Raw genomic sequence first — 22,192 nt, 5'->3', positions numbered from 1 at the left:
GCATAATGTAAATGGGAAAGCTTAGTTATCAGGATTTGCTGTTTAATTTATGCAAAACTGGGGCGTTGTTATTCTGCAAATCATATGGTACACATTTTAGGAATTCATCATTTACATTAAGATGGGGGTGCCCTCAAAAGCAGTATGTATGTGAAGACACATATCAGAATCCCAGAATTCACACCCAGATTTCTATTACTGCCTTACCTCCAGGCTTTGTGAGGTTCATTCTTACTTTTGAGTTAGATCGTTACAGACACAAAGACAAAATTTGCATTTGGGCTAGGTTTCCAAATGCCTTCAATGTTTGGTTGTATCTGTACTTATCAGTCAGTAACTTTCTATTTTAAAAACCTCTTTTCGTCAAAATTATATGAAGACTCTACTTTCTGTCTTTCAAAAATATGTTTTATTCATGTTTTTATGAATGAAAATACTGAACTGGCTCTACCATGGATGTGAACTACATAATCTGCATTTCAAGTCAGATGATGTGTATTTTTTTCTTTTTATGTATTTGCTTAATGGGTCTGGCCAACATGAACAGCCAAACTCATCTTATTACTTCCATCAATGCACACTCATATGCAATTCTATTACTTTCATGATGCATACTTTCAGTATGTTTAAGTCTAAGTATTTTAAAGTGTTTGTACCTTTGGTTGATGCCAAGTTCTTGGGACCATAGCACTGCAGTCCTGAGGGCACCACTATGGAGAATGAGAGGAAACTGTGAACGCTGAACTTTGACCAAGCTAAACTTGCTCACTCTTGCATATGCCAATCTTTATTAGTTCAGCACCTAGTACTGGCTAGAAAAGAAATAAAACCAGGAGGCTGCAACAGGACAAGTTCCACATTGTATTTACTACCAATTTGTTTGTCCTTATGCTTTTGACAGAGGACATGGCTTTTCTTCTGTTGCCCTGAATAAAGGCTAGTGCTTAATTCACCAAACTGTTAGAATAATAGAATCATAAATTATCCTGAGTTGGAAGGGACTTACAAAGGTTGTCAAAGTCCAACTACTGGCCCTGTACAGGACAACCATCACTGTGAATCTGAAAATGATGCCCAAACTGTTCTTGAACTCATTCCCCCATGAAAGAGGGGAGCCCCCTGTGGAGTCCATTCCAGTATTCAACCACCCTCTGGATGAAGAATCTTTTCCTGATATTCAACATAAACCTCCCATGACACAACTTCAGGCCATTTCCTCAGGTTCTATCACTGGTCACCACAGAGAAAAGATCATTGCCTATCCTTCCTCTTCACCTTACATGGAATTTTTAGGCTGTAGTGAGGTCTCTCCTCAGTCTTCTCCAAGCTGAAGAGACCAAGTGATCTCCACCACTCCTCATATGGCTTCCCCTCAAGGCCCTTCACCATCCTCATTGCCCTCCTTTGGACACGCTCTAGTAATTTAATGTCTTCTTATATTGCCCATACCAGCCCCCAGCACTGGAGGTGAGGCTGCCCCAGCTCAAAGCAGAGCAGGACAATCCCCTCCTCCCTTACCTGGCTGCCTGATATCCCGCAGGGCAGGGTTGGCCCTCTTGGCTGCAGTGCTGACCCATGTTCAACTTGCCATAAACCAGGACCCCCAGGTCCCTTTCCACAGCCCTACTTTCTAGCCTCTCATCCCCAGTCTGTCCATACATCCAGGGTTGCCCCATCAGTGATACAGAATCTGGCACTCTCTTTTCTAAACAATACGTCATTGAGGTTTGCTCAGCCCTTGAATTTATGAAGGTGTCTCTGCAGGGCCTTTCTGCCTTTGAGAGTCAGACAGCTCCTCTCAGTTCGGAGTCATTGGCAAACTCAAACTCAGTATCCTCTCAAGTCCTGCATCCAAATCATTTTTGAAGATGTTAAAGAGCACAGAGCCAAGGGTGGATCCCTTTGGAACCCCAATAGTGACAGGTCACCAGTCTGCTGTCACCCCATTCACTGAAATCCCCTGTGCCCAACCCATGAGCCAGTTGCTCACCCATTTCACGAGGCATTTATTGTGATGTGCCCAGGACATGTTCTTCCTGGAGGATACTGCGAAAGTATTGAAAGCTTTACTGAAATCCTAAAAGATTACTTGTTCTGGCTCTCCTTGATTAGCTAGATATGTTACTTTGTCATAAAAGGAAATAGATTTGACAAGCAGGACTTTCCTTTCATGAAGCTGTGCTGGCTCTGATCAATACTCGCTTGTCCTTCAGGTGTTTTCTAATGAATCCCAGAAGAATAATCTCCTCCATAATTTTACCAAGCACTGAGTGAGACTGACAGGCCTGTTGTTTTCAGAATGGTCCTTCTCGCCCTTCTTGGAAACTGGGACAACATTCGCCAGCTTTCAGTCAACTGGCATCTCTCTAGAGACCAAGATTATTCAAAAATCATTGAGAAAGACCTTGCAACGACACTGGCCAGAAGTTTCGGTGTTCTCAGATGAGTCCCATGAGCCCCCATGGACTTAGAGGGATCCAGCTGGAACAGCAGATCCTGCACAGGGCCTAAGTGTGCTTATCTTTTTCACAGTAATGGTCCTCCAACTCAGGGCACTGGGACCCCCTTAGCTGGTCTTAAGTGTTGAAGACCTAAGCAAAGAAAGCTTTGGAGCTAGGAATTTGATACCTAGATGCTTTATGGAATTGAACTCCAGTGCCTTCCTCCTAGTACCTGTCACGATTGCAGCTAGCTTGTAGCTGCCAAATAAATTTGGTTGTATCTGTACTTATCAGTCAGTAACTCTCTATTAGACCTTCAACCTCGGCCAGTCTAGAGGTAAAACAGGTCCTTAGACGAGGTCGGGATTCAAATCCAGGTTGAATTCAAATCTACACAAGGACCTCATCCACTTGTTCTTGCCTAAGCTGCAGACATCTCACTGGCCAGGAACCTGGACTGTGAGGAGATCAGACCAATCAGTGGTTTAGACCAGGGTGTTTCAAACCTTCTATATAAATTAGGCTGGAACAATAAAGATTGCTGCTGTCACATGAGAATCCTCTGGTGCGTGCCGTCTCTGTCTCTGACCCACTTCCCCCTTGGTACTGTTATAACAGTACCAAGAAAGTATTGCCTCTACCACTGTATCACTGAGGCAAATAATTGAAAAACCACTGTTGACACCAGATGGCACATTTATGTCTGTTGCTATGAAGAGCTTTATTAGGACAGGCTGCTTTTCATATTCCATTTGCGGATTTCTGTGATAAATCTCACTTTAAGATCCTCTTCAGTAAATGCAGTGATATATCAGTCTTCAGAAGGAAAAAGAAATTGAAGAGCTGTTACCTTCCTTATGCTACTTCTCAGTTCCTTTACTTTTTGCAACACCACCAAGTAATATAGAGGGTAAGGCGCAGAGCCATCCACTCCTGCTTAGCTTAGCCTTTGAATAAGCTATCAGTGGTGCATATCTCATCAAATTATGTCAAGTATTCATTGCAAAGCTATATAAATTGAAGAATCTTGCTATCTTAGGGCCGTAAAGAATTACTATGATAGGTTGCTATTGGTACTTGCTGAGTTCCCAGAAAGAAATAAGCGAGATGAATGAACCAACTTGCACACATTGTTAAAGTGATGCTACCATCTGGTGAGCTATCATTTTGCACAGCATAGCATCTTCATACTTGTCAGCAGCTGAGCAGGTACTTCAAAGGCTGCGGTTTGAGCTCAGCTCACATGTGCCTGGAAAGGTGCCTCTAAGGACTACGGTCAGGACAGCTATCTTTGGGTCAGATAAGGTGCATTAAGGAAAGCATTATTTCAGCAGTGAGCAAGGGAAACATGTGACAGTGAGGTCTTAGATGGGTATGATAGTATCATGAAAATTTATGATTTCCCTACCGGGGTAAATTTTTATACCTAGTGTTGAGATCAAGCCACCAAAGGGGTATTAAAGCCACCAAAGGTTATGAAAGATATCAAAAGATCTTGCACATATAATAGCATGAAGATCTTGACCTTACTCTTACAGTGCAGGCAATGCAAAATGAACATTAATCCAGAAAATATTAGCAAAGTCTGAATGCCTATGTAGCCTGACAACTGAAAACAGGCAGCCGCCTATCAGTTTTTAAAGATATTTTTAAGTAAAAACTGATAGTGTTTAATTAAATGTAGCCTTCCCTCCCTAAAACTCTGTACTTGTGCAGTATTGTGTGAAATTTATCTTCTGCCTATGGTTCTAAACCTGCATCTTTCTTTTCAACTTTAGTACAGAAGGGATCACATTTCTCCTTGAATTTTATCAAAATATCACTGACTAATTTGAGTTTAGGTCTTCAGAGAGTAACAAGTGGAAGCTGCTCTTTCACAAGGATGAGCCCTTCTCATGTAGCATTGCTGTGTGATTGATAGAAGTACTGGAGAAATGGGTGAAAGGCTCTACAGTATTGTGTATTATGTCCCATTTGCTTTCACAGGTCTGATGATTTTAAGAGACTAGTGCCTTCATACGGAGTATTCTTTACTTTGATCCTAACTTCATTTTCCAGGCTGTGTACTAACTAGAGTGTCTTGGGTGCCTGATTTCATCTCTCTTCTTTCTTGTTCGCATATCCAATCAGAGAACTTATTGTCACTGAAGCATATTCATCCCAAGTTCTGTAACCATTCTCCTGTTCTGCATATTATGTACTTATACACCTTAATTGTCAGCTGTCTGGTAGCGATCAGCAATGTGGGACTGACTATTGGCCTTCAGGAGAACTGGGGAGATTGTAAATAATACAGTCTGTTGAGTTTGATGAAGAGATGTTAAGCTATCTGTGATTCATGAAGCCAAGAAGGATGTTAGTCAATAATAGACCTGTTCCTGATTATCCTAGCAAATTATCCTATAAAGCATTGTGCATTTCTCAATTCACAAAATATTCCACCTCATTACAAGAAACTGACATTTGTGTACAGACAGGACAGAGATAACAGGAGTCAGGGAGGAGATGGGAGCATGTAGCTTGATGAAACTTCTACATTTCAACTTGCTCTGTTTTGTATTCTGTTGTGGGAGTCCTAACACAAGTTTCTAAAAACCTAAATAACAATTTACCCACAATGGCTTTATTTAACTTGATAGTATCTTGTACTAGTTGCTTTACGGGTCTAACTATTTAACTGTTAATATTTTTTCTTATCTCTGCTTCTCCTTCTATGTTTTCAGGTAAACATCTTCAGAGATTTCATTCTGGCATGGGCTTTGGGTTTTGCAGTGAGTTTTGTGTTTCTCTGTCAACAGTTAATGACATCACGAACCTCTAAATGATCATGAAGAATCAAATTGTCGGCTAAAAGTATCATGACTAGCATCAGCTATTGCAGGAAAAAAGAAAGAATCACAGCCTTGGCATTTGAAAACTTAAAACAAGGAAGAACAGTATGATAAGCTATTTTAATTTTTAATGGCATTCTAAACTTACCTGCCAAATTAACTAACTATATTAGCCACCATGCAGTTCACTCAGCTCTGGACTCTACCTGGAAAAATCAGAGAAAACCACACATATCTTTAAAAAATTGTAGCTGTGCCTTTGGATGGATAATCCTAGGTTGTGTTTGGAAGAAGTCCAGTCCCAATATCTATTTCTGTTAATGCTACATAATTAATGTACATTCAATAGGTTTTGGGGAGAAAAAAAGGAAAATTAGAGAATTAAGGTTGCTGTTCAGAGAGTAAAGAAGATGCATCTGATATTTTTTGAACAAAAGATCCCTTAGAGCTTCTGAAGCTATAAATGAAACATTGTAAGAAAACCAGACTGAGTATTTTCCCAAACCATCACAATTTTTCATGATGTAACTTTCATTAGTATACCTTTATTTGTCTGCAGTAGTGAATATGAAGAATATACTCTTATAGTTGAGTTCAATGGTTACACTGACATCTACTGGCAAAACAATATTTTTAACTATTAAATGTAATATTTAAGGGAAAAAATTACAAGCCACATGAAAAAATTAAACGCCACTTGGGGTGTAAGAAAACATCATTTTGTGCAAGTACTTATTTCCTTTGTCCTTTTTTTCTTTTAAAAGAACTATGTTATTGTCCTCACATCTTGCTAATAATAATGGAATCTATTTTAAGAATCTATATTTTGATTGTAATTAAATATAAAACATATATATATATCTGTTATAGATGTATATGGATATCTGTTAGGGATTTATAATTAAATATACTACACAATTTGGCTGCTTGGACTGGTATTTTTAGTAGGTTGATATACTGAGCAATTTGGCTGTTTTTTTAACACTCTATAGTGATGCACTGAAAGGGAATGAGGATGACACAGGATAATTTCAAAAACAAATTTCATTGCAATGACATAACAGCTATACAATGCAAATTTAACAGCAGGCATGGTTTTTCCAAGTCAGGTGTAAATAGCCCTAGTTATGGCATCAGAACTGCTGTATTATGACTCTGACAGTAGAAACATCCTGCACCACAGTGTGTACATGTGCACAGAAAAACAAAAAACTCTCTCCTACCATCAGATCTGACTGAAGTTGTTTTGACACTTCTTAGATGAGTTTTTTAATCTACAGCTGCCCAAACACACCATGAAATGGAGTGGAATTCCATTAAAAATAAACGTGCTAAAAAGCTGACAGTCAGGAAACAGTATACATGAATGTTCACAAGTCATGTCCTTAAAGCACAGAAAGACAAGAAGACAGAACTTTAAAATGTAATAAAATTTCCAAGGGAACGCATCCTAAGCTATTTAAGACAGACTGACACACTGTTTTTTATATCTTTTAAACATCAATCTGTAACCTTAAAACAGATTTATTTATTATATTTTAGATGTTTTCTTCCTCAAAATCTGGGAAAGGATACATTTTAAACAATATTTCCCATTGTATTTCTAAAAATGTCCAGTGTTGGGAATGTTGTCTTTGATTTTGGTTGAGCCCTCTGATTGCATACCAAAGATTTTTGTCTTGACTGGATGAGGAAGACACATGGAGTACTCTGCCGGTTCAAGATGGGGAAAAAAGACTAAGAAATAAATTCCTCTGAGATTTAACAGGAAATTTATATGCTTTGTCATATAAATGCTCTCTACTATTCTTTGGAACAACTAGTTGAATAGTCCACTTAATAGTGAAGTTGCAGGTAGAGCAGCTGTTGCTTGATTTCTATGTTCATCATTAAATCTACATGCACAGAACACCAACATAACAGAATCGAGGACTATGCTAAGTTGGATGGAGCAACACTTAAAAGGGCTGAGTTATGGTTTACCTGCAGACACACAGGAACTAGAATTTTATACACTTCTTAAACATACTTATAGTTTTTATCTTGTGTTTTGGACCTTATCAAAAGTATAAAAAGTCAGTGATGAAGGTGCAGTAATCTTGATAAGTGATTAGATACTTATTTTGGCAGGTGAAAACGCTGACAGATATCACAGGATCATAGAATTAACTAGACTGAAAAGACTTTGAGATCATCAAGCCTAACCTATGACCAGCCACCACCTTGTCAACTAAACCACAGCACTAAGTGCCACATCCAGTCTTTTCTTAAACACCTCCAGGGACAGTGACTCCTCCACCTCCCTGGGCAGACCATCCCAATGCCCAATCACTCTGTGAAGAATTTTTTCCTAATGCCGTGTCTAAACTTCCCCTGGTGCAGCTTAAGACTCTGTCCTCTCATTCAGCCAGTGGTTACCTAGAAAAAGAGACTGACCCTCACCTGGCTACAGCCTCCTTTCAGGCAACCGTAGAGTAATAAGGTCACCCCTGAGCATCCTCCTCTCCATGTTAAATAACCCCAGTGCCCTTAGCCATGCCTCATAGCACCTGTGTTCTACACCCTTCATCAGCCTTTCTGCCCTTCTTCAGACGCATTTGTCTATCTCAACACCCTTCCTAAGCTGGAAAGTTGATTATCAGTAGCTTTAAATGTGAGGTTATTTTGAATGTGTGAAGATATCACATTCTTTTAAATATCATAACCAGATTCAATAAATTCTTTATGTTTCAGTAATTACAAGAACACAAAACTCACTGAGTTTGCTCAGAGAAACTGCTGACCAATACCCACTTTAAATGTTTTTCCTCTATCATGTGCAGCTTTTTAAAACTAGAGAAAAGTACAAGAAATCTGGCTGAATCTAAACATCTTGACATTACATGCTCTCATTGTAGCATTAGAACAAGGCATTAGGAGGGTAAATTTATATTAAATTGCTATTGTTTTTCAAGTATTTAAAAAAATAATTGGAAAGGTGTGTAAAACACTAATTTGTTCTTCTTATAGATAGTAACAGTATGAAAGCCAGCTTCCAGTTGGGGTCATCCAGCTAAATATTTCACAAATATTAGTTAAAAATATAGATCTTTTGCAGTGTTAATTTGTGATAATTACATTGTTTTTATGATTTTCAATGCAAAATAATCCTTACATACAATTTCATAATCCCAAAGGCTGTGGTAATGGAAAAAAAACCTGATATTCTGGGCAAATAGTGAATTTATTTAAGGTATTCTTGTCATCTTATTGTAAATCTCCCATACCTTCTTGGTGATTTCTCATGGCCAGCTCCTCACAGTGCTGACTCCTTCTTCACATCACACCCAACAATCTCCAACTCTCTCCTCCACCAGCTAACCCACTCTTTTGTAGGACTCATCTTCCCACTGGACACAGCTGTGCCCTGCTAAAGGCAGTCCTGTTCTTAATCTTTAATGATTAGTACAGCTGCAACTCCTCAGGTGTGAGATTGCCTTCTGCACTATTTTCTTACATTCTATCCCTCCACAATTCCCCCTTTTCTTTTAATTACAAAGTTGCAGCATCTCTGAAAAGATATGTTTGAGTGAATTGATATTATAACATATTCACATATCTCACTTAGGATTAACAGTATGCAAATGTTCAGGCAACAGTCACAGCAAGAACATACGTTTCTAAATTCTGATTTAGTTTTGCTTTTCACAGTCTAGAACATCAACCTAAGGCTTTTCATAAAATAATGTTGTTTTACTATCTTTTGCAGGGCCCTTTGCAAAAGATAGTAAACCCAGTACAAACATCTTTTACATAATTTCCATTTAACTTTGGAATGCATCTGTGTGCTGACCTTGATTCATTACCCAACTTACATACATATCATCAGAAACCCTTATATCTACAGTTCTAAAATATTGACAATATCAATAGCTGTACAATTTTATAAGGCAACTCACAAGAATAAGCTAAAGGCTATATTTTAGGCTACTAACAAATCAACAGTTACATAATTTTATCAATAGCTATGCAACTTGAACAACATTGATCCAGTATCTGTCAAGTGTACTTCGTGCTTATGGAATAAAAACTTTTACACTTATACCTAATCAAAGATTAATAGTTGCAATTCACAAACAAAACACACATGTTGCATCAGCAAACAAATACACCATACTGAATGATAGAGCTACTCTGTCTCCAGCTCCAACTGCTGTTTTAGTAATTCTCTTGTTCCTTTTAAAGTTCTTTGTTGTATTAGCTGGCAACTGCGACTCTCTCTTGCCCTGCTCTGTTTTCCATGTAGATTAAACCATCTGTTCTTCACTTGATATGTTATTTCCCATTGCATCCCCAGTGGCTCACCTGTGGCCCAGGTGTCAAAATCTGTCAGGTCCGGACCAGGCAGCATTCCCTTCTGCTTTCAAGGCTTCGCTGGGCTCCATCTCTGGCTGCACCTTGCCCCACAGCCCAATCCCAAATCACATCAGGTTACTGTGGAGATACAGTTTTAGAGGGCTTCTCTTACATATTGCCTATGCAGGTCTGACTTTGCCTCTCAGAGCTCCATGTTGCTTTGTTTACAGTGCTCACATAGCAGTGACTTAGCAAACCTTCCCCTGTACTCCTCAGGGGCCATGCTATTGCTGAGGCACCGGCTGCTGCTGTGGCCATGCCATTTGCCATTTGCCTCTTCTATCACGCAACTTGTGTCCGGCTGCACACACTGCCATCCAGGGGGCATCTGGCACAGTGCTGCCTCCCCTCTGGACTGCAGCCATACCCTGGCAGGGGGCACAGGGCTTGCACCAAAGCACCAAAAAAGCAAAGTGTGTAGCATCCACTCCTCATATCCAGCATTCTTCTTCTTGGGGGTGGTGCCTCATACATTGTCTAGACTTCTAGGTGCTCAGGTCTGCTTGGCTATAACTCATCTGGATTTTAGGCTCTCAGGCTACCTGACTCCACCATCTTATTTCTCTTAGGTCTGCAGTCATCTTCCTGAATCACCTTACGATCACATAACTTAATATTTAAGTACTTTTTCCCAAACCACCACAGGACCATGTCAGAAACACATCCTTACTGCTCCCTCTACAATTCTCTACCCAAATTACCGTGAGATCACGTCAGGCTTACCAACTCTTGCCATCTTATTGCAGAAGCTGTATACCTTCTTGGTGATTTCTCATACGCAGTTCCTCACAGCACTGACTCTTTCTTCTTCACAGTACAGCCAACAAACTCCAACTCTCTCCTCAACCAGCTAACCCACTCTTTTGTAGCGCTCATCTTCCCATTGGACATAGCTGTGGCCTACTAAGGGTAGGTCTGCCCAATCTTAGTGATTAGTACAGCTAAAATTCCTCAGGTGTGAGACCTTCTGCACTATCTTTATTTTCCTACATTCTATCCCTCCACAAGGTATTATGGAAATGCTGGTGTAACTAGAAAGCCTAAATATTTGAAAATGAGACTTTATTAATTTAGACTTAGATTTAGAGTTTAGTCTAGTCTAAACAGACTTAGAGATCTTGTATTTTCCAGCTGCAATTGTACAGAGACAGACCACGCTCTTTTCGCAAGGAGACAAAAGTGAGAATAGTGGTAAGTTAGTACAAATGCTTTTAGAAACTTCATATCACTAGATACAACATTCAAATATCTAAATTAATAACTTTTCCATCACATGCCTTATGTATTGGAAAATTTTGCCCCCTGTGGCCAAACCTACCATGACTTTATCACAGTAGACTTGATAACCACATTTGATGGACTTTCAGTAATCAAAGCAAGGCTTCCAGCATGAACCCTTGTCAAATCACTGATGTTGTGAAGGTAATCCTTGGGAAGATAGCCCAACTTTTTCTGTAATCTGAGGTGTCAGATTTTAGATCTTTTAGAATGGGTCCAGAGGAGGGCCACAAAATTGATCAAAGGGCTGGATATTTTTGCTCTGAAGAAAGCCTGAGTGATTGTTCATCCTGGATAAGAAAGGGCTCTTAGTGCAGCCTTCTAATACTGAAAGTAGAGTTGCTTGGCAAGATAGAAAGGGTTTTTTTTAATCGGGCCTGTAGTGAAAAGACAAGGTTCAAGAGTTTAAAACTGACAGAGGTTATGTTTTGTTTGGGCATGAGGAATAAATTATTTATAAGGATAATAGGACACTAGAACAAGCTGTCTAGAGAAGTCATGACTTCCAGTTTCATTCCATGTGTGCTAGTACATGCAATCGAAGAGGGCATGAACTTTTGTTTTCCACTTTCCCTTTTTATCCTCTTCTGCTCTATAGTGTTCCTCAATCAATGTTGGCTCCCTGTATGCAAAAACTGAAGCCACTATTACAGCACCTATTGCAAGAAACATTGCACCAGTCAACTAATTTGTACATTTACAATTTCAAGAATTTTCATTACAAACATGACAATGTAATTTACAGCATTGTAAAACAGTGATATGAATTTTTCATTCCTTGCAGCACATGTTTCATAGTTCTGTGTGTTTACATTATGCAACCACATGGGTATCAGGAGCAGGATCATTACATTAGCACAATGTCTAATGTACATTAGCACAGTGTCTAACCTGGGCTAAAATGCTCCATTGCCCAGAGCTAACTAGCTGAGTCATAGAATTATAGAATCATAGAATATCTTGGTTTGGGAGAGACCCACAAGGATCATCAAGTCCAACTTTTAGCCCTATAGAGATCCCCAAGATCCAAAACATATCTCTGAAACCATTGTCCAAATGATTCTTGAACGCTGGCATGCTTGATGCTGCACTACTGTGCAACTAATGTCTCTGGTATTGTCACGGACATATTTTCTGAAAAATCCTTTTGCTAGGATCTATTCTCCTGAGAAGCTGGGAAATTTAATCTTCTTCATGTTTTGCTACTTTGGAATGTGATTTAGAGAATTGTTTACCCAGCATGTGAATTGTTTTTACTTGATGACCAATGACAGCCAGCGGTGTCGTGGCTGTGAGAAGTTACAAGATTTTTTTTTTCATTCCTTTCATTGCTAGCCTTCTGATGTCTCCTTTCTCTTTCTTTAGTATAATTTTAGTATATAATTTTCTTTTATTATAATATATACCATAAAATAATAAATTAGCCTTCTGAAACATGGAGTCAAGATTCTCACCTCTTCCTTTGTTGGGGTTGCCTGCAAATTCCACATGGTATCTCAGCCATCTCTGAATACCTGAAGATGGGTTGTCTCTGCAGAGCAGTGCACCCTGGCATGCGGCATATCTGAAGTGCTAGGTAGCAGCAAGGAGTCAGGACTGATCACGGCGGCAGCTTGAGCCACCATGGAGACAAGCTCTGCAGAGAGACCACTAGGGACCTGAATTCCTTCCTGCTCTAACAGACTTTTAATTGATTCACCAAGCTGCTGTGATGGATACAATAACGTTTAATGCCACTCTTTATCTGACACTTGTTAAATGTATTCCTTGACTCCTAGCTTCTCTTGGGTGTCCATCTCATTTTTTTAAAAGTTTGAATAGAAATTAAGAAACCCTTATCTAAGCCATCTGCCAAATTAATTTGTAGCAGAAATCTATTTTTTAAAATTTTTTCAAGTTTGTATGCCAAAAGTCTATCAGATTTATTATTTCACTCCCTGGGAAAATGCTTACTGAGAATTAAGAGGTGTTCAAATTCCTAAGAGTTTGCATTTCCCCCCCACACTCCAGTTTTAGCAAGTGTCTTCAGTACCTCTGGATTACAAGGCACTGTTTTTCCCACAGGAAATTGGATTTCTCAAATCTCTCATCAAGGCTGAAAAATCACTTATGTTTTGCCACTCATGTAAGAAAAGTACACTTACAAGCAAGGCATGCCTGTCACTGCTGCACTTGGAGAGCAAGCTACAATCAGACTGCTGATGTTTATGGCTTAATGAAAGCCTGAGGCAGCTGACAGTCAAAAGACAAAACTGGCATTTTTTCTCAAAGCTGATTATAACTAGATATAAAAATACAGTTTTTGAATAAAATTGGAGAGGCAAAATAAGTCTTATTACATTATTCAGAAGATTACTTTTCCTGTTAAATAATTTCAAGGATTTTCTTTATAATTCACACAAAAAATCAAACAAACATGTTAAAGATGCTCTTTTCTAACTAATAACAGAATATTCTGAGTTGGATGGGACTGACAAGGATCATCAAGTCCAACGCAAAAGTGAATGGCCCATATAGGGACCAAATCCAGGATCTTGATATTGTTACCATCATAAATATTAACATACCAACTGAGCTAATCTCATTTTCCCAAAATTGCGAGCATAGTGAGAAATAAAAGTCCACTCGGATTTTCCAAAAAAACCAACGTAATGACTGTAAAGTTGCATCTAGAGCAAATACAATTGATTCAGTTTCTTATAAGTTTTCAAGTATGCTAGATGTCTATGACCTTGCTATGGGTTTCAAGGTCTTCACAGATGTACTGAGGTATAGGCAGAGGTCATTAGTTTTCTTGGAAAATGGTGCGGGCCCTAAAGCAAGGAAGAACATAGACAAGATTACTCAGATCTTTCTCGCTTGCTGGTTCGAGGCATTTCCTATTACTTCAGATTTATATATTACAAAATTCTCTGGTTATTTAATCCCTGAAATAAAGGCTTGTTCATTTTTGTGTGGAGAAGGCATCCACATATACACAGATTAGCTTCATGGGCAGACTCTCCAGCTGGAGTGTAGCAGACTCGATCAATTATATTTCCTCTTCTTGATACAACTGAAACTTCTCTTGATCAAGGACTCTACTGTGATGTCCCTAGAAGGAGTTAGGTAAAAGACTTTTACATTCAGATGTCCATAATGCCATGTATGAGGAGTATGATATCAAATAGTCTTGGTATCAAATGCATGAACTGCACCCAAATCAGCCTAACAATAGGATAATATAGGGTAATTTTTCAAGAAATTTAAGTTTTAACCCCTTCAAAGAGGGATGTCAATTAATTTGCCTGTGCTAAATTCTTTCTCAAAAATGAACACATAGGATTCCATTTGGTCCTTGTGGTATCTGTATAGGAACCTATCTTCTACCCAGAGAAGTTTGGGTACAGTCTCCTAAATCAGATAGAAAAACATATAGTTTATGAATTCTGGCAGGATTTACCTAAGGGTAGACAAAAAATATATGAGGAAATAAAAATGGACTCATCTAGGTAAATTTAATATCCCACATATAACGCTGGTGGCTCTTAATGTGTGAAAACTCAGGCACCAGACTTGGATGGGGCTGGGTATTGGGTGAGGCAATACTGGTAGCCTTCTCTAGGTACTCACAGAGATCTGAAGAAAGACTTTTGAATCTCTCCAGCTTGAATTAATTCTAAAAGAATTCTTTCTTTCTAACTTTTCTGAGGATAGTTTTAATATGCAGGTCCATAATTTATTTCATTACACTGGAATGGAGAGTGACGTTATAAGTAAAAGCACCTGCAGAAGTCATCTGCAGTATGGGTGACCTTGCAGGCATGGATGTCTGAGAGTCCCAGAAATGTTCTTGCTGTGAAGTCCACATGAGTTGTCATGCATTAAGATTCTAGAAAAGGAGGACACATACAATGACCCGGAAGAGAGAAGGAGAGAGGCTGACTGTAGCCTCATGAGTGTAATGATTCACTCTGTGTTGCAGGGCAGGGGGTTATACACAAACTAGCGGATCTAAGTTTGTGTACAGCTAGTTTATGCAGAGAAAAGTCCTAAAAACTATGAGCATTTTTCTACTGATGTTTCCTCCTTACATCCAGCTTACAAGACAGATAGGGAGGTGTAGAAACATTTCTCTTGTCAGAAGCAGCTCCTTTTAGCTGTTTGAGTAGCATTTACAAACCAGTGTTTATCATGCATTGTGCATTCTTCATGTTCAAGAAGGTGTATATATGCTAAGGCAGCACTGGATTGTGAGTCAAAATAGGTTTAATGTTTCTGTTTTCTTTACCTTCATGTGTTTCTGTAGGTGCCTGGGCATTTATAGTTTGTTTTCTGAAGCTCTAGTACTCAAATAATAGGGGCATGAAAAAGAAAAGCATGAGAGGAAAAGAGTGATTTTTTGCTTAGCTGTTTATTTTTGGAAATGACATTATTATTATTCATTCCTCCTACATACAAATTAGATTCAGAGTTCAAATATTATTAAGAAGAGACTTAAAATTCATTACTTTGCAGTTGTTTAATCCATTTCCTCTTGGCTTGTCCCCTTGGCAACAAAAATTAAAGGACAACCATATAATGAAAAAAACAAATTGCAGCTCATCTGAGCCAGTCTTTGCATAACGCATTTTGAGATTCTGACTGGATATAGGCAAATGTTGTCTCAAGTTATAAAACTGAAGGAAGTCTATTATAGCCTTGAGATCTCACCCTGTGCTCTGCACATTGTATGAATACATCAAAGGCTAGAGAAAACAACAAAAAAAGCGATACCTAGCCAATAAGGACAGCTACACCATCTAGTTAGAAAACAAACTATATTTTGCATACAAGGTTTTGAGTACTGATAGGTAACTGATTAACTCCTGAAAATAAGGGACTGGGTGGCTTGGATGGAGTATTGATTCTTATTTTTACTTATATTGCCAGTTTCTGGCACTTAATGACCAGATGAGGGCAAATTTGCTCATTGAATTTCAAAGTTTTTAAGACCTCCTTATGACAATATCACTACGAGAAGGAACCTTTATCTGTAAGAGAAGCAGCTGACCTAAACCAAAGTGTATTTTTAACAGAAAAAAGGCATTTACTGAAATAGTTCCCTTCTCTAACAGAGCTTTGTAATGTTGCAGTTGGACTAAATATAAATTTGTTTCATTTGCTAGAAAGATTTTCACTTAGTGTTAAATTCCTATTTAAGAACAACTAAAATGAAACTTCCATTTGTCAGATATTTGTATTAATAAGCTTATTCCAGAAACACCAACCTTTTTTACATCTTCTGGTCTGCTGAAAGCTCTTTTCTCTCTGTGTTTTTTCATAGTGTTCTTAGTACTTTCTGGTGGCTTGTAGGAATGGTGAACTCCTTTGCAGCACTTGAGTACGCACAGAGGAAGGAAAGACCTTCAATGTATCGAAGCAAACTGTAAGGAATTTGTATCAGTCAACCTTACTGAAACTCCAAAAGCTTTGGCCAGTTACAGACATGCTTACTTATATCTCGGCCCATAGTCTGTAGCACATTGCATCAGAAGTTTCCTCCTTACATCCATCCAGCTGAATAGGAGATATCCTCAATAACAGAGAGGTTCTCCCCACTCTTCTTCTTTTTACAGGTGCTAATCTTACTAGACAAAATAGTTTTGGTATAGAAGCACAGGTATAATAGCTAATAAACCCTTTTTCCTGGGAAGTTCTTCAAAAAAGCAGAGTGGCCTTCCTTGGACATGTCATCTGCCATCCATAAATGACTTGGCTGATGTGAATGAGCAATATTTAGTTTTCAAGTTCACAGGCAGATGGATATATTCTTTGCATGTTTAGATTCTGGACTCTCCGTACTTAGAGTCCAAAACACCAAAACACTGGTGTTTGTTTAATGCTGGTAATTCGTAGACTGTAGTAATTACAATTTCAATGCAACTATGCAACGGTATGAATGGCAGTTAATAATAGTGGTAAATACTAATAGCTTTACTTCTGACCCAAAGCTCACCTATTCCACAAACAAGATGAAAGGACACAGATGCACGTTTCTGCCTCTTCTCTACATGTAAATTAAAACTAAGAACATGCAGAGCCATGTGGAGTCAGGTCCTTCAGAAAAGCAATGATCTCTCTGTACAGACAATGAGTTGGCAAAGCTAACTGTAAAACTTTATTGCTTTTTCAAACAGACTACAGCTCCAATACTAGTCCATTACTGGGACAGTGTAGTGATACCACATTGATACCACTTTGGTTTGTAAGGACAGTTGTCTGCTAAGAAAGGCAGAAGTCTTCCTTGAAATGGAAAATTTAAACCCCTTCCCTCTGAATTATAATTATTTTTAAATTAAGGGGCTCTTAGGAAAATATACGGGAATAGGAATAACAGTGCTTTACTAGGAAAACTAAAAATACAAATGTAATAATACAAAAAAAAACCCCAAGAAAACAAACTACTGACAGAGTCTGAATATGGCCTGACAACCTGTTGGTCAGGGTGTTGATAGGTTTTGATAAAATGGTGGTTGATAGGTTGGATTAAATGGTCAACTTTTGATTAAATGGTGGCAGTAATCTTTTTGGAGTGATAGATGTGGTTTTGTTGAAGCAATAATTTTGTAGAAGGCTGTAGTTTTCTTTTGAAGTTCTGGTGGTGGTGTAGATGGGCCTGGTTTTCTTCTGGGAATCTAGTGGAGAAGACAGCTGTTCTTCTGCAAATCTAGTGGGAAAAGACGGCTCTAAATATGAGATTCTATCCAGGTAGGAGTGCGTGGCTCCTCCCCCTGGGGGGAGTATCTCACAGTGGGATGATGCGATTTTATCAGTCATGCAGTGAGACTCAATGGCCCATTAACAGAAGATATTTCTTGGAGGTAGGATTGTTGGTGAAAGAGATAAAGAAAACTGCCTAATGAACAGAAGATAACCACCTCACTTCTACCAGATGGCAAATGTACAACTCAGCTAAATCTTTCAACCTAAGTCATGGTCCAATATGCAGAGAACTATTTATCCAAAATGGGTAATATCATGAATCTTTCTGGGAACAAAAGACCTAAGACTGCAAATTCAGAGATGTACTTTTTCTTAAGATTTCAACTCTGAACATCATTGAAAGCAAAACTTTTCTTCAATTTCACATTTGGATCAGAAGCAGAGACTTGAATGCAATCCGCATCGTACACTGAACATGGCAAGATACCAGATACTTTGATTGGTTAAATAGTGCACGCAAAGGTAAATACTATTTGGACAATGATAAACTGCAGAGCCATACAACAAATCATTCTGTACGTATTGCTGTGCTTTACTTTAGTTTTACCAATTCATCTGTCTATAAACTCCTGAACTAGACATGTCAGGTTCCTTCCATTCTAATTTTTTTAACTCTAAAGAATATGTCATGCAGGACCTCCCAATATTGCTAACACAAGAATTGCTAATAAGATATTGCTCTATCTTTTCAAATATTGGAACAACTGTTGCATTGACAAGTATACCAGAGCACATGTTGCTCTGGACAACATCCTCAGAAAGACTTCTGAGGAAAGCTTTTAAAATTAGATTGTCTGAGAGTGGGGTCTGTCAAATATGTGGCAATCTCTAGCAAAATACAACCTTTTTAAAAAGCCAAAAACACCATAATCTGACAAAACCAGACACTCCTTGTAGGTCTTATGTGTTTGAAGAATTATGATAAGGTCAATATGCTTTGTCACTTATTTGGCTTCACTTCTCCTCTATGGGGAAGGCCTGTGGCTTTAAACAATCCTATTTGTGTGTAAATAAATGCCTTCTTAATTTGTCATAATTGCAAGTATTTTGTTTTGTAGTTATAAATAATTAATGTACCTTCTATGATTTTTTTTACTCTGTTTTACCTTACACAGCATACTTCCCCTTCTATTTGTAAGTGTAATCTCCAATAGCAATAATAACACCTACGAAGTATATCCGCAGGGAAGACCATTTCCCAAAGAATCTTTAAAATGTAAATCTATGCACCGTTCTTGCCAACATGCATGCTTCTGTAAGTGAAACTAATATTTGCTACTTGCAGCATAATAATCCAAAACCTGTAAATTTCAAACAGAAGTTATGAGAAAGTTTCCAATTTTAGCTCTGTATAACAACATACATGGTGCTACCTCCAGCAACAGAAGTAACTGTGTAGTTACACCATCTGACTTTCAAAGTGTAACTTCTATGTTGAAATGAAGAAGAGCGTTATATGTAATACTGAATGCTTCTACTAATATAACTTATTCTACTCTTAAGAGCTCCATGAAAAAAGATGGTGATCCATCCTTGTTTGGATAAAGACAAAATGCATAACCACATACTTAATATATTTAGATTAGCAGCTATAACAGTTAGGATCATAGTTACCTTTGATCTCAGATTGGTTTTCTTTACAACTTAATTCCACTTAATGCAGTGGATTACTCTTGCTTTATAGAGCCAGGAATAAAATTTGATCTATAATAAATTATTACCATTCTCTAAAAAGAAAAATGGTAATTAGTGTTTTTTAACTTGAAATTTAAGCAAATGCTGTAATGAAAAGTATAATATTGTGTCTAGGTATGCATATATACATATGAATATACATTAAGAAAATTATCCTGTAATATTGAAGAGTAAGGCTATAAAAGAGAAGTACATACAATTTTTAATCAAGGTAGTACTTATGAAAAGTGTTTATTGGTCCCTTTTCAGGTTCATTTCTAACTTCAGGGATGGAATACTTCAAGCATAGATAAAAAAATTATAAATATTCCTGAGTCCTTCCTCTCAGGGTACTTCTAGGTCCCTAAAATATTTATTCTACCCATTCTGCAGTGGAGCATGCAATAACAATACCCATACCAAATATGATACACACAGTCATGAAACTAAACAATCATTGTTATGAACACTTTTTTTAGGGAATAAATAGTTCTGTGTCATAAATGTAACCAAATGTGTTTCATAGGCAAAATCTTCTCGAAGTAAAGTTAGTACTTGTGACTCAGAGCAGAATCAGACTCTTATTTCATTGGCTAGATCCTGTTCCCATTACTATTTTAAAAGGCTGCATTCCCAACAGCAGCCTTATGAATGATTCAATGGACACATAGCCTTGTTTCTGGTGACCCTGTTATATCTGTAAAGACTTCTTTTCTCAGTTTACTTCTCCTTCATGTTTTCCAAAAAATCTAAGCAGTGAATCATTAATATTAATATTTTATGTATTTAAGTAAATCAGCAAGGCAGGTGTCTCATCCAATATTGATTTGACCATGACTATATTATAAATTGACCTGAGAAATGAAATATATCAGAATGTTAATATTAGAGAACATAAAATGAGGGTTTCTTTAGATCCCCTTCATCTTCTCCTTAAGAGTTCTTTCTGACAGAATATTTTTGTAGTCATAGTAATCTTTTGAGGAAGGCTTATGATATAAAAAATTGCTTTCAATTTTTATTTACAATCACTTGAAAACCATGTGTAGACACATCAACTATTTGTAGCTTGTTAAAACATTTAGCTTTGAAATACAAAGTAGATTCTCTTTTCTCACATTTGAAGGATCCCACAAGATTATAAAACACCAATGGCCATACTCCTTACAGTAAAAAAGCGTTGACATAACTTAAAACATTGTGTGTCATTGTACCTGATATAACCCACACTAACAAAATCATTGATACGTTGTGACCCTCTTTTTCTAGGGGGAGCTGGAGAGGTCCTATTTTATAACAAAAGGAAGAAATAATTAAATATGAATGGTGGATGTCTTTCAAATTAACTTTCTAAAGCTAGTACCAAATATATGCACAAGACCAGTTGTGTACTCTGAACCCTAAGAATTTACTTTGCTATTTGCTAGAATTGTGCCTGCATGGCTCTTCATCAGTGTTATCAGCTACTGTGTGCAAGAGGGCATTAGATTACTGCGATGCCAATTCCCATTACAGTTTCATGTTTATTGTATGTACAGTTGTATGTTTACTGAAAGGGCTCAGTTTCTCTGTACAGCTATGTTGACATAAATATACTCATGCAAATATTTTTAATACAGGCAAGGCCTAATGGAGCACAACGCTCTGAACTTCACTAACTATCATCTACTTAATATATACTCCAAGGATTTGATAAAATCTGAATAGAATTTAAAATGTATGTCTACTTTAGAAAAGCAGTCTGTATGTTAAAAAACTTTCTGAAAGGTATATCCCATAAAAAGCCAAATTGCACTGGGAAGAATTATTACACAAGTGACGCTGTTGTACAACATGAGTACTGCTGCACTTTTGACCATTTTTTTGTCCAAATAAACTTAATAGAATCACTGCATTTTGTTTTAGTCATATCCCATAGTTAAATCCTGAGCAACAGGAAAAATAACAATAACATTCTCATCTTGTACTTATCTAATCAACTGTGGCTTATTCATTGAACATTGATACATGGAAACAAAGTGTAACTTATCTTTTATATTTTATTCTGGATTTAATAAAGGCTCATGTAATACACAAAGTTGGTGGGACAGTTATAGATCATTCAATGTCCTAGCTATACCAGAGCCTCTGTGTTTGATTAAAAAAGCAATATGCTTTTAGCACATGCCAGACTGAACAATGGAACCTGTGAATAAAATCTTGAAAAGTACTTTTCTTAGTTAAAAAGTGGAAGAATTATTATTAAAAATATATATTATATAATATAAATATATATAACATAAATATGTATAACATAATATAAATATGTATATTTGAGTATTCAGCAGAGGAAAAGGCAGTTAATATTTGGAGTTTTTCAATCCACCAGCTGTAATAAGAGCAAGCAAGAGAAATATTCCTTAGTGATTCAACCTTTTTTCAGAATTTAGTTTTCCAAATAAAATAATAAAAATAAAAACAACCAAAGCATACAATGTACAAAGACCTGTGTTTCTTAAAGTTAACATGTAAAGTGGTCTGCATAAGAAAGTGTTGGTACTGGGATCGTATTTATTGATACTATCGAAAATAGATAGGGCAGTACTCCATTCTAGCTTCATAACATTAGGTTTCTTTAAAATTTTTGTATGAGCAAAAAAAAAAGAAACCAAAAAAACCTCAAACCACCAAACACTCAAAGAAGCCCATCAACCAAACACCACCACCACCCCTCAGCCACAAACTACTGGAACTTATGATGACACTTAAGGTTAACCTCTGTTTGGAAAAAGAACCAAACCACACCAGAGGGCAAGAAGCAGATAAAAAGCTCATGGAGCCTCTGCAGTG

This window comes from Zonotrichia albicollis, chromosome Z (genome assembly GCF_047830755.1).
Source record: "Zonotrichia albicollis isolate bZonAlb1 chromosome Z, bZonAlb1.hap1, whole genome shotgun sequence".
In the NCBI taxonomy this organism is placed as follows: Eukaryota; Metazoa; Chordata; class Aves; order Passeriformes; family Passerellidae; genus Zonotrichia; species Zonotrichia albicollis.
Note: the sequence above shows the minus strand (reverse complement) of the source record.